Genomic DNA, 14816 nt, shown 5'->3' with positions numbered 1-14816 from the left:
ATTATTTAGTAGCTACTCATTATTAAACGATTCAGGATATATAAAGCATCCAAAAAGTCGTTTTTCACCCTGAAAAGGGAGACAAGTTGATGCCTCGGGCGATTTCAAGACACTTTTTCGTTTGCGAAAATCTCTTCTGACGCTTCGTTATCGAGTTATTAACGAAAAACGTGGACCAATTGAGGAGTGCGCGCAGCCCGCGCTGACGCAGGTGTAACGCTGACACTTCCCGCCCCACTCTCAGTCCCAACAAGAGATAAGACACAGGTATTGTAACGCTGACACTTCCCGCCCCACTCTCAGACCCAACAAGAGATAAGACACAGGTATTGTAACGCTGACCCTTCCCGCCCCACTCTCAGTCCCAACAAGAGGTAAGACACAGGTATAAATAGGCCATTAATTTTGCGAGCGAGCAGTGACATTCTTATAATCCGCCCGGAACATCGATCACAGTGTAAAAGTTCCCACTCTAAATGTATCAGTCTTATAAAACTGTTGTAAAATAAAAACACGCTGAAAAGCCATAGCTTTCCAGCTCCTTTTAAAAAGCGAAGTCATTCAAATCCTGCGTAACAGCAGGGGCGAAGTGGTCGCGTGGCTCGGCCACGCTGTCGCGGAGGCGGAGCGTCGGTCACACTCGTCCCCTGGTAGGTCGGAGTTTTTCGTTAATAACTCGTTAACGACGCGTCGTAGATCGATCTCGCTGAGGAAAAAGTTGCTCCAAATCACCTCGGGAATCATCACCCGCCAAGAGCATCCGGATCGATTCGTTAGATCCGTCGAAATAGATCTATGTCACCGAATAGTTCGTCCCTTGTCTTCGTGCATCAAGTTACTAAATTATTGGCGGTGTCAGAAGCAGTCAGCAACTTATATTTGTCATCAGAAAAATTCATCGAATCTTAGCTCCGCTCGACCGAATCGTCCGAACGACCTACGCAACTAAATCCCGGTGTTCGTTCGCAATAACTTACCGGCCACTCTGCTAAATTACTCTGCAAAACGGTCACGTGCCGCGGGGTCCCCGAGTCCTTTGGGAACGGTGCACCGAAACCCAAGCGGCTAGGCCGGGGAAAGGAACACGGCCGTCAGCCAGACGGCCAGTTCATGAAAATTCTCTGCCGAATACGCGAGCAGAAAAATATAGCCGAACTATGCGAGGCAGCAAGATATCGGAATGCGATATATAAATGTAAATGAGTGCAATTAAGAGGTTATGAAATTCTTCGCTGTCGGAACATCCTTCTTTCGCCGCGCCTCCCGTTCCGTCAGCCGGCCGTGCTCCCCCGCAAGGTTACAGCACCGGCCAACGGGATCCACGCGGGCCGAGCGACGCGTGACGAGGATAACGCGTTACCGGGCCGAGCTGTCAACGAAAAGGGTCGCGAGCCGGTCAGTAAACGAAATAAAAGCTGCTTTATTTATGTATGATTTTCGAGCGAGACGCGCAGCCGCGTTGCGGTTAAAACATGACCCTGCCAATTTCGGCAAATGACCTGTCTCTATTCGCGTTCCGCCGTTACGCGTGCGATCCCCGCCTACGTGTGCCACACATATATACATACAAACATAAATACATACACACATACAGAGAGAGAGAGAGAGAGACAAACACACAGAGGCACACGCAGGAACACACACATATACTCAGAGAAAGAGAGAGAGAGAGAGAGAGAGAGAGAGAAAGGGAGGGAGCGAGAGAAAAGAAGGGAAAAAGAAAAAAGAGAAAAAGAGAGCGGGGGAAGAAGAGAGAGAAAAAGAGTGCACGAGAGAAAGAGAGCAAAAGGAAAAGAGTGTGTGAGAAAAAGGAAGCGAGGTAGAAAGAAGAAAGAAAAAAGAAAACAAGGGAGCGAGAAAGAATGAGAGTAAGAGAAAAAGAGAGTAAGAGAAAAAGAGAGCAAGAGAAAAAGAGAGAGAGGGTAAAAGACAGGGAGAGAGAGGGAGAGAGAAAATGAAAGAGAGAAAAGGAGGATTAGAGCGAAAGAATGAGTAACGGAGAGAAAGAGAGAGCGGAAGAAGGGAAGAGAGAGAAAGATATAGAGGAAGGGAAAGAGAGCAAGAGAAAAAGACAGCGAGGAAGAGAGAGATCAAGAGAAAAAGGAAAAAGAGAAAGAGAGCGAGAGAGAGAGCAAGTGAAAAAGAAGAATGAGACAAAGAGAGCCAGAGAAAAAGGGAGCAAGAGAAAAATAAAGTGTAACAAAAAGAGAGAAAGGGAGCGAGATAGAAAGTGAGCAAGACAAAAAGAAAAAAGAGAGAAAGAGTGTGACAGAAAAAGAAAAAACAGAAAAGAGAGTAAGAGAGAAAGAGAAAAGGGAATAAACGAGAGAGAGAGGAGAGGGAGGGAGAGCGAGAGAGAGGGAAAGAGAGGGAGACGATGGTAAATCATTGTTCACATTTTTTTCGTGGACCATCGGCAGCGGCTCGTCCAGTCGACGTCCGTGATTCGAGCAATGTTTATCACGCCGATGGTTTTTGCCAGTTGTAAACCGCGGTGCTGACCACGCGGCCCATTCCACTGTAGCGGTGCAACCGGTCGGACGCGCGCGCGGTCTCTTTTGTCCCTTCCCGTCCGACGGCTTGCTAATGTAATGGATCGGAGCACGGCTCGCCGCGCAGCAACGAAATTTTAAATACATTTCGACGGGGAACCAGGACGACTGTTTTTGCGGCCGCCTTCAGCGCTCGAACCTCGCTGAGGTCCAGCCCTGGTGCCTTGTTGTTTCCAAAGATACGAATCGCTTCACCTCGTCCGAGGAGAATGGTGGGGCGTTGGCGGTATTCGGAGCGATTCGCGCCTCTTCTCTGATCGCTGTTTGTTCCGGCGTATCGAGTTCGGGCCGGTCGTAAGGGACGTGTGCTTCCAGAAGTACGTTGGCTCTTTCTATTGTGCCTATGCTACTGTCTCTACTGCACCGAAGAGTGCTGATCACTCTCTTCACACGGAGTTTATTTGCCTGGAGATTGTAGATGATGCCCAAGGGCTCCGTGTTTCCGTTCGACGTCACGAAGTTTTGCCAGCTTTGGCGTTTCGCCCTCCTCACCTTTCTGCTATAGTCCCGCAACGAGGTGCGGTACTGTCGCAGTTTTTGAAGACGGGAGGGTTCATCTTTCTCCTTCTGGAAGGCTTGTCTCTGGCGATAGACGGTCTTCTTGAGCTTGGTTGGCTCTCTTGTCCACCACGGTTTGGACTTCCTAAATCTGCGCTTTCTAGGCATTGACGCGTTGCAGGCATCAGTGATGATGTCTGTGAGCGTCTCCGCTATACTAATTGTTCCCTCCGCCGACTCCAGGCTCAGAACTCCGAGCCTCGACCGTGAAAGATCGGACAGGATCTCGGAGAACCGCTCCCAATCCGCTCGACCTGTGTCGAACCGAGAGTTCGCGATGCTACGATTTCCCGTCGCGGCCCTATGTGCCCGCAGTCTGATGTCGACGGCGTTGTGGTCGCTAGTCGTCCACTCGCATCTTATTCTCCAGTCGCTGATGTATGGGGACATGGATGGGGACGCCAGGGTAACGTCGATGTATGACTATCCCGCTGGCGTCCAGAAGATGGATGGCTGGGTAACAGCATTCACTACATCTAATCTAAACGCGGAAATTAAGCTCTCTAATTGCGCGCCTTTTTCGTCTGTGCCTTGTGGGCTCCAGAACGAAGATTGCGCGTTCGCGTCTACTGAGATTAAAATTCTCTTCCCCCTCAGTGCCAGAAGTTCCGTTTCCAGATGCCTGAGGTGCTTCTCTATCTCGTCGCTGTGTTGGAAGTAGCATGACACCGCGTAGAAGGAGAAGCTGGGAGCCAGCACTTCCGCACAAGCGCAGTGGGGGTTGCTGAGCTGTGAGATGAATGTTACTTCGAAGTGAGGGTTGGGGATGGCGACAGCAGTCCACAGGGAGTGTGTTTTTACTGCCGCCACCCTCACTCCGGTCCCTAAACCATTGATTCTATAAGTCGCGCCCTGCTTGCTGACATGTGTTTCCTGCAAGAGCAGGACGTCAAGCCACTTTTTCGCTATTTGTTCCCTACCCTCACTTGTGACTACAGCTGAACGTCGCATGTTCAGCTGCATTATCCTAACTCCCGTGGTCATGGTCGCGGTCGCGGGTTTGCGGTTTCGCGTTGGGGTTTGAGGGGCGCGGGGGTTGGGGTTTCTACCTTTGTCTATAATCGCGGTGTCGTACCTTACGAGGTGGACGCGGACGGTGCGAAGATCGATCCCTACCGTTTGTCTAGCCGGATCAGGTCCTGTGGAATTGCCTAGGTCGTCATAAATGTCCCTCCTATCCATAGCGGACAAATTCGCCACAGGGACCCCAGGGACGGGTGTCCCTGTGTCCGAGGCCCTAGCTTGTGATCGTGTCTGTACCATAGTTCCATTTCATTGTCCTTTTTCATAGCCATGTCGTCATTGTTTCATAGAGGTAGGGGTGAGCTTTCGGCTGGTGATTTTCTTTTAGTGCATTATGCTTTAATCCAATCTGTACTTTGGCTTTCATTTGGCTTTGCCTTTGGCTTTGTCCTTTATCGGGTTCTAGCCTTGGTTCTCCCCCTCTGGGTTTTTCTTGTTTGGGCACTACCAGACCCATGTTTTGAGCTGCTTGGGTTCCACCTAATCCATTTTATTATTATCTGGCCTAGGCCCTACCGCTACCGGCTCTGGGTGTAAGGGCTTACTCTTAGCGGGAACCACGGAGAGATTTGCTGCTTGCTGTCTACGACTCCAGTGTCGGTACCCATCGGGCCCAGCTTTCGCCTGGTCAACCCGGACCTTTAAAGGAATCGCAGTCTTCCCGTCTGTAGATAGGGACAGTTATTGTAAATCTGTGGAGGGCTTACACAATTTCTTTAATATCCACTCCCGCACGGAACACTTACGAGGAGTCCGAACAGGGATAAACGGTCGCCTTCTCTCAACGGTCATCAGGCCGGGTACGAAAGACCCGGTCTTAACTCTGCGTCGGCCGTAAGGAATTTTTCTGTAAGTTGGGTAGGCCGTGTAGCCTACTCCAACTATGTTTATGGCTTTGGCCCTTCTACCGCGCAACCACGCTGGCGGGTACTCGGCACCGCACACCACCGGCGTTTCGACGGCAAATTGCAGTATTTATACCTCCCCTTTTTGCCACACGACAGCAATAGTGCAGCGTGCTAAGCCGGCTGAGGACAATTATCTTTGGCTTCATTAAGTCTGGTTTTAAAGGCTGACTGCAAGACCCGGTGCAGCCAGCACGTATCACTGACGCTTCACCGCTCGATAAGCCTGAAGGCCGCGGGTGCGGACACACCTCTCGACAAGCCTGAGGGCCGCGGGAGAGTAGTAGCAATAATACCGTCAACCGCAGTGGCGGGCGCCAAGCACCTCACGCAAGCACCGCAGTCGACCCAGCGTCTAGGCCTGTAGTAAGGAAGTCTTTTGCATACACGCCATGTACAACATGTTTGTTCTATGACTGGCTTCTCACTCTCTTTGTTATATTCGTTATTCATAGTGAGCACAAGAACTTAGCGAGATCCATGTCCCCAATTCCACAAATAACGCCACTGCGCGCAGATCATTGCAAACGCTCACTGCTAACGCAGTGGTTTGCCATAGCCCTTTTAGCCGCTCATATAGATGAACGTTGCCCGGTCTCCACCACTAGGAGGGGGGGAGGGGGTGGTCTTTGGAGACCTGTAGATAGGGACAGTTAATTCATTCATGCACCACACTAATGAGATGACGAGGCATTTTGCTAAACCTGCGTTAATCAGAAGGAATCGCCGACTTCCATGGGAATTAAATTAACTTTTTGATGAGACTTAAGACCCATTCTCTTAATATTAGTAGCCGCACTTGATACCTTCAACTGATTTGCGCGCTGCAGACCCTGCCAAGGGGTTTATCTTAATCGCTAAATAATCTATTTCGTCGAGCTAAAGAAAAAAAAGAAAAAATCTGAGCCCGGGGTTTTTCATGTGCCACGTTTTATTCTCACGGACGATTTGAAAAGTGGTGCATTTGGTGGCCTACATCTTCAACGCAAGTTTATTGAGGTAGCTATGGAGTTATTTATTCTGTTTTTCCTTGCTACCTCCTTTTCTTCGGCCACCAGCACTAGATTGTCCGCAAAAGCCAAGATAGAAACATTTTCGTCACCCATCCTAACGCCTTCCGTTGTCTCCTCTATGACCTTCATTATAGATGTCGGCTATGACGTTGAAGAGCAGGAATTTCGGGGGGGGGCTGCTTGACCCCTCTGTTCAGGACCACACTCACTTTGCCCTGTTTAGTTTTAATTTTGGTCCAACAGTCATCGTACATATCCCTAATATACTTTCTGATGATTGCTGGAATGCCCTTAAGCATCAGCCCATCCTCCTTAGCTGAATGGGAGGCGGTATCAAAGGCTTTGGCTATATTGACGATAGTCACCATGTCACCTGTTTTCTCTTTCATCACTCTCACGACCCTGGCCAGTATGGAAGTGTTAAGCTTACAACCTTCCTTTTTTGTGAATCTCTTTTTTCTAGTGCTTTTCGTAATTTTGGTTCGTAATATATTTTCTAGTAGGCGGGAAGAGATCCTAACCAGCAGCGATTCTATAGCAATAAGCCGCCGATTTTGCACATCTTTAGGATTTTTACCCGGTCTTGGTATGAGAGTGGTCCTATTCACCCTCCATTATACTGGATATGATCCTAACTGCACTAGTAGCACTGACCAGGACATGAAGGAGTGAGCAACATACTCGTCCTAGAGATAAGGCGGTCTGCCCAGCCCGCGGCAGCATACGTTACGATTCGAACAAACAGACCGCGGTATATTTTACGCATGGCCCGGCACTCCAATCCCCAGTTCGACTTCACAATCTTTGCTAATGCGTTCAGCGTTCGCAGAAACTTAGCACTCAAATACTCAACATGGAAATGAATAAATTCCTAGTCCGGAGTCGCAGTACACATCAAGATACCTAACGGAATCTTTCATGACGATACTCCAACCAGGCGGTATTTCTCTATTGAGAGAGCCTTTCAAGAACATCATCTCGGTTTTGGCTGCATACATCGACAATTTTTGCTGGTCGCGCCAGCGGGAAATGATGTCCGCCACCTAGATTCTGCACTGTTGTTCGCGTAGACCAGGACGAGCAGATCGTTTGCATAGGCTACGAGCTAGCAAGCAAGTCCGGCGTTTAATAGGAGATGCAAAACCTCATCGAAGATTCTGTTCCAACAGTTCGCATCGAGAATCTATCCCTGTGGACAACCTTTGTTAACTTTCTTCCGCATTGCCCCGCGATCAGACTTCATAGTCACCACGCGGCTTTCGAAGTAGTCGACCATCCGACGAAATAATTTCTTTAGACACCCTCGCTTACTCAACGCGTTGAGTATGCTCGGCTACCAGACATTGTCAAAGGCTTCAGCGATGTCGAAGAGCAGACCCATGACATATTTTTCTTTACGACTAGACACAAGCTCCCTCAGCTTATCCACGGCATCAGTAGTGGATCTCTGCGGCCTGAGGCGTAGTCTGGGTGCCAGAACAAGTTAGTTAATCGCATAACGATCAGCTTCTCCAAGACTTTGCCTACTACCGAGAGTAAGCAAATTGGCCTGTAGACTCCGCCCCAGGTCTGTCAAGTTTCCAGGAAAGATTCCGTGTTCCAGGCATCCGTTGCAGAGTCGGAGGAGTTCATGGTGGATCATTCTACTCAAACGTTTTGGAACCTCCGACTCAATTCGGTGAAGGCCCGGACACTTTCCGCTCTTCAGTCGGTTGACCGCTGCGCAGAGCATCGAGTGAGTGAAAGAACTTGTGTCCTCGCTTAGCGGCGCAGCGGCAGCTTCCCTCCGGACGCGCACATGATTCAGAGAGTCGTTCTTGGTCGAGTTGTCTGGAATTAATTCATCCAGCAGCGCTGAAGTGGTGGAGTCCCAGTCTGGCGTGAAACCTAGGGTAGTACGAATGTTAGAGATGATGACGCGCCAACGATCATCTTCTGCCTTGTGGTCTTATACATAACGACTTAGGGTTCTAGTAGCTCTAATAGCGGCTTTGTAGGTCTTTCTCTGTTGACGATACTCTGTCCTCGTGACCACCTTCTGCTTATCCGAACATGCCAGATTCTGGGAAGCTCGTCTATGTTTGTAAGACTTGCCTCTTCTGTCTTGCCAAGTCTGGAGGACAACATGGGACGGATTTTGAGTGCCACCGCTTGGTTGGCATTGAGGAATTACACGCTTAGATGATCATCTTTTTGATCACATGCGCAAGATGTTCGTCTTCCCCTCTATTCAGTGGAATCGGGGATAGATTCTTCTTGCATTACAGCAGCGCCTTATCGAACTTGGGCCAGTTTGCGCTTTCGAGCCGGAATTTCTATAACAATCCATTCCGGACGATGTTGTTGTTATTAGGGGTTTTGTCTCTGATTTCGTCAATGCCCTTCTGCAAAGAAAACTATGTCGTGTGTCGCTAGAGTGACATCTATGCATGACTCTCTGTTTGGCCTGGAAAACGTCGCGACGTTCCCAGCCTCGTTTGAGGCAACCGAGCCATGGCTCACGATAAACTATTTGTGTTTACGACCTCTCACGGCCGTCTTCGCGCTACCCCACAGAGTTGATTTAGCATTGACCTCGGCAGAAATAATGACTCGACTGTGCTTCAGTGCACGCAAAGCTCTTTCCGTTCGTACCAGACTTGGTTCAATCTCTTCAGAGTATTGAAAGTAGTGGCTCTCTGATCAGAAGAAAGCTTCCAAACAAACCCCTGAGATGCTTGCACAAAACATATGTGCGTCACACAAGTTGGAGATCTTGACCACGGTTAGATCCGGGTTTCTGGCGTTATTGCAGCCATCACCGGATTGCCTGTTGTGATCAGTCTCGTTGACAAGCCTAGCGCGGGCACTGTACTCCGCCAGCTGTATGGCTGTTGCGCGAGCAGCACATTCGTCTCACATGCGTGCATCACAATCCAGACTTCGTCGGTCACATTCTGAGCTCGCTGCATGTAATGCTGCATGACTGGGATGACTCTCGAACGTATGGTCGTCCTGGAACGTCCTGGAACGTCGTGGTAGGAAGCACAAACCGGGTCTCTAGACATTGCGCGTGCGCTCGACCCTCTTCTTTGCAATTGGAGCAAACTGGGGGCAGGCTCTTCTTGCTGCAAAGAGCCAAAGTATGCCCCTTTTCGTAGCAAATGACCACAGACTTTGCAGCGCTCTGAGGTGTGAGCAAAGTGGTGGCACCGATAGTACCGGAGTGCAGAGATGTAGTCCTGCACACGGCAGTAGCTCCATCCGATATACACTCTGCCTTCACTATTCTTCAATCGCAGACGAATCTGAGGAGTGACCATAATGACCCAGTTGGCTGTTTCGGCGATCTTGCCAGCCATGTGGCTAACTTTCACGCCCGCATATACATCCTTCTACGCCTTCTGTGCCTTTGCTCCCAGTTTCGGCTTTGAGGATCCAATGTCTTATGACCTCTTCTTCATCTAGTACGCTCCCCGACCACCACCGACCCAGGCACTTTGGAACCAGCCAACAGGCTGGGTTACGCTTACGTATCGAATATAGTCTGCTGGCGAGATCGATTGCTCAACCTAGCTCGTTTCCTCGCCCAGCAGAACCCACTTGCCGAAGCATATGGTCGTTCCAAAGCTATTGACTGGACCAGAGCTACTTTTCTCGTCCAGCCGCCCATCTATTCGAAACGGAGGCCAACAGTGCGTGTTGAAAACGTCTCACCCGCAGAAGAGGGCCTCCTCAGATTCCGGGACCCCCTTTACCGACGACAAGGGTCGCCGCGCACGGCAAACACGTGAGTGAGTAGTCGGAGAGGTTGCCTCTTCCTCTCCACCACACTTCGTTGTGTTCGCTACATCCATGTGAACGAACTATCCTGCGGCACCCATGCGATGCAGCAGGGCTGTTTGCGCTTCGAGGAGGCTCAAGTGTAACTACGGCATTCGTGACCCTTTGCGACAATGGCTGCTCAGGGGATCAGTTACATCCCGCGTTTTTCTGAGTCCAGCGACTTGTTGCTGCGTGGCATGCTTCCCGATACCTGTCGGCGTGTTGCTTTTGGGTGTCACCTGGCTCGAGGCGGCTTTTGGTTGAGACGACGGGAGACCTGAAAAACCGCCTAACGTGAACCAGAGAACAGAAGCTACCTGGTAAGCAATTATTGTATACAACAACCTGCAAGCCCATGATGACATTGCGCCAACACCTGTCGGCGTATCGCTTTCAAGCACCAACTCCCGTCGGCGTATCGCTTTCAGGCATCAAAACCTGTCGGCGTGTCGCTTCCAGTCGCCAACACCCATCGGCGTATCGCTTCCAGGTGCTGTATTACGGGACGGCATCCTGATCGAAGCTAAAAGGAAATCCAGAAAAACCGACTAAGGTGAACCGGGGAGCAAAACCTCCCCGATAAGCAATTATTATATATAAGACACGAACGTATACAACACAAACACTCAGCGGTGTTCCACGTGTTACTTTGTCACGAAAGCGATCCCCGGTCGGCACTATAAACACGACCAGAAAAACCACCAAACGTGAATCGGGAAGCTGAATAATTATCACATATAATACATACAATATTATATGGTTTTTATGCCTCATCACCGCAGCACCAGCGGCTCGGCGAGCAACACTCCTACACGAGGACTAGTCTCGGGGTCATTGCTTAACCCCAAGTGAGTCAATAGGTTGCCATCGCCAGTAGATAGGGAGATCTAGTATTAATCAGGTCAACTCGAAGATGGCTTGGCTATGTTTCCGCGCTTCTAGAGCATACACAGCCAAATTTATCTACCTACTCCCCGCAAGGCCAACACCAAAGGAAAGGACCGATGAAAAATCCGCATATGCCATCCAGACTTTTACAATGGACGTGTTCCTTAGCCTCCAGCGAATTCCGGTTTTCCGGATCCCTTCCTTCGCTTGCGCCCATGGAGAACCAAGGGGAGGCGAACTCGCCCCGCAACACCTCGCGATGACCCGGAATATGGTATGGAAGGTAGGAATGAGTTTGGGGTTCCTGTCCCAGACAATCAGTCAGCTCGTAGCAGAGACAGATTTAGTTTCCTCCCCAAGGGCAGGAGGTACTCATAGCGGGAACCACGGAATAGTCGTTGTTTGCTAACCATGACTCCCGTATCAGTCCTGGCCGTGCTTTCGCCCTGATAATCAGAAGCTTAAGAGGGCCATGGTTATCGTCAATCATTGTAATGTTGTCATCAATTGCAAGTCTCAAAGAGATGGGCTATGCCTTGGGCACGGATAGACTATACTATCCTTTCTCTCGATTTGTACCGATGGTCTGGCTCTGCTTTATAAGAAGCACCCACGAAGGTTTCGAGTGAGGACAAATCGTTACCTTCTACAATCTGCCCGGATGGGGGACACTAGACCGGGCAGGAAGTCCTTGTCTTGACTCCGTGTCGGCAGTAAGGAATTTCGCTCTTAATTGGAGAATTTGGTAACAATAACTACTCCCAACTGGCTGATAGGAGAACTAACACTCCAAATCAACCGCAGTGGCGGGTGCTCAACACCTGACGCAAGCACTGCTCAGTGGTGGATGCCATTCTGTGTATTCTTTACCAATTGCCACACAACGGCTCTATTTTATCCATGCCGAACTGCGGCTGCACGTCCTGTGTGGAAATTGGTCAAGCCTTTTTTTGTAGCTCAGGAAGTGAGTGCACCACACGACAAGTATCTATAATCAGTGGCTGGTGTATTAATCGCGGGTGCAGGGAATGGGAGCTGTACCACTCGACAAAGGAATGCTGGTCAAGATACATCGAAACATTAAAAGTTATATTACACTTATTTAACTGAAACATAACAATAATTATTTGCTGGAAGAAGCACGCCAGATTAAATAATTTATTATTACAATCGGCCACGCGTCGTACTTGTTGAACCTGGCCGGACTTGTGCATGAGATGCAACTATTCTCACCTGTGCAGGAACTGGAACTGTCCTCCGCACTGTGGCCCTTGGTTCTTCTATAGCTGCCGTAGGAAAACATTCTCTCCATCTCTGTATTATGCGCTGCTTATAGTATTTTGCGGTTCGTCTCAGGACAGGATCATTCTGACAGACATTCAACCACTTACCTGACACTCCAGCAGCGGAAAGTAGAGACCGAGGCTCCAACATACGTTGGATCAACTATGACACCTCAAGTGATAGTTCGAGAATAAAATCTACCTTGGTAGGGTCCAGCACTCCGATCACATCAAGGAAAGTCCTGAAGTTTTCCATCTTGCTGGTATAGGTACAAGGCGTCAAATGACACATTTGTCAAAATTTGGAGTATGTATAGCCGTGGTCACATTTCACGTTTCGGTGACTGTTCCGGTACAATGACTCGACCAATCAGGAGCGGTTTCGACCAGACATGTAATGTCTGCATAATTCTATTGTGTTGCACTGAAGTTAAGAGAAACTTGCATTCAGGCATACTGTGAAATGTGAATGCAACTGTTATAGGGTTGATGTCACCATTGGCAATAAGTATTCAATTCCATAGAGCAGGATGTCTATCTTTATAATTATTATATTTATATAGTGCTTAATAACTATATATAAAGACAATGTAAATATATAATTAAATGTATTTTGTACATCTTTATAATTTTTATAATAATATAGTGTTTAATAACTAATGATGCTCACCTGACCTACGCGAGTCCCCGGACGCGGACAGGTGTGACTCCGGAATTTTAAGACGCTTAGGCCACAAAGCTTAGTTCTCGGGAAATCCGATGTGAGGCACGATATCAAGTCCGTACGCCAGCCACCAGAAGAGTGCCACACGAAACGCGAGATACTTTTCACTGCGGCTACGTCAGAAACCGATTGGCGCAAGATAGATCTATAGGACAAGGGTCTAGGATTCGATCACGGGAATAGAGGAGAGTTAACCGTATCGCTGGCGGATTTCGCGCACATTATTAAGACACGAAAGTAGACTCTAAATCAGACTTTAATCGAGTAATTGCTTCACAAAGTTGCGCAGCCACGCGGCTGCACCTAAGAACTCGCACGTTTTACAATGTTTAGGTTATCATATCCGCGGCGAGCAGTTGTAATAATTTCTCCGGAGTGACAGTACGATAGATCAGCATAAAATCCGTGACCACGAAAGCACAGGTGTACGGCGCCATTATAATCTGACTGTCGACTTCGCCTACGATAACGGGAAGTGCACGCCGACACTGCGAGGATTCCCGAGTCCTTCGAAATTATAGAATCTGTATTCTTAACCAAGGTCGCGAATCATACCGGAATCCCCAAACCGGGCGAAAACGTAAGATATCGTTGATCATAACACTTCTCGTGCATGACGGAGACCACACGAAACCTTGTCAAACGTTCCCTTCCGGGAACGGGCAGTGTCGTAGGGGCGTGACGCGCCTCCACGCATGCTAAACCCCGAGTCCTCAAAGGCTTATTCGTTTGAGTACCTAATTCCAAGCCACCACGCGACCAATCGACTTACCGCCTCGGGACTTTCATGTTCCTGCGCTCTCCACTCTGTACTCTTGGTCCTCGCTATCTCTGCTCACGGACCCCCCCCCCTCTCTCAATCTATCTCACTCAATCTCTCTCTCGCATGGCAAATTCGTAGACAATATATGCAAATGTGCTACGATCATTCGATTTTGTTCTTTACTCTACTCGTACCATGTTTTCTTCTGATCATCATGCTAATTAATGTACTTTGCTGTTCGTGTTAGCTCTGTTGTGCTTGAATCAATTCTAACCGCAATACTTGTGTTGTAAGTGATTCAAAAGAGTGTAAATATTACTTGTGTATTTATTAAATTTAATTTTGTCCGTCATACGAGTGAATTATACAAGATAAGCGTATAATAAATAATTCCCATTTTCTAAATTCCTTCTATCCTATTGCAATTCGAGGTACTCTTCGTCTTGCTACGAAAAGGGTTCGACTACTTCGAATCGGATCCGAAAATCTGAGAACGAATGCGAAATCGTAAATTATTTCGATTTCTTTAATCTTCCGTCAGGTACATGCATTTTTATTTAATGTTACGAATACCTTAAATTTAAATATTTCTGAAAGCATTTACCTGACAATTGATTGTTGATTTACAAGCTATGCTTTAATTATAATTTTGTTTATTTGTAAAGTAGCAGTTTACTCCAGGAAAAATCGTGCGGCCTGTAAAGCGTTAATATCTGGCTTTGTAAGACCCGAATCGGGCCTAAAACAATCGATCGTGGACACATTGATTCCCGTGTCGCCGAAATATTGCCCACCAAACTAATTTTGGGCAATCGGATCCAATTTGATGCAGCAGTCACTGAGCTATTTTTCTATCGTGGAACGGATGCTTGTCGAGCGCATAAGATCTCCTCACTATATGGAAGTGTTCTCGTGTTTTGGAGGTTCGTTCGTGAACCGAGGTTGCCAGGGGTTCACTCAAATGTCATCTGCCTTCATTTGTGACGTTACGGATGAACTGTTGAACACGGCAGTGTAGTCGACCAACGCAACACAACCAATGACAAAAGTTTCAAGCATCCCTGGTAGTCCTGTTGCTATCTGCCCCTACTTTACTCGATTTGTCATCCGTGTTGTCATAGATCGAGTCACGAGACATTCGAGGCAATTCCTGTCAATCCCGTTAAGGGCTTCCATTTTCATGCAGGAGAAGTACGTTGATTGGATTTCACCTAACATTACATTTTCCCAGTCAGCTCCTTCTTAACGTATGATCCACAACCCTTTCGTTGTGTTCCGACCTCTTTCCAAGCAGGAAAATACA

Source organism: Megalopta genalis, unplaced genomic scaffold (genome assembly GCF_051020955.1).
Source record: "Megalopta genalis isolate 19385.01 unplaced genomic scaffold, iyMegGena1_principal scaffold0106, whole genome shotgun sequence".
Classification (NCBI taxonomy): domain Eukaryota; kingdom Metazoa; phylum Arthropoda; class Insecta; order Hymenoptera; family Halictidae; genus Megalopta; species Megalopta genalis.
The sequence above is the reverse complement of the archived record's forward strand: the minus strand, read 5'-3'. Positions refer to the sequence as shown.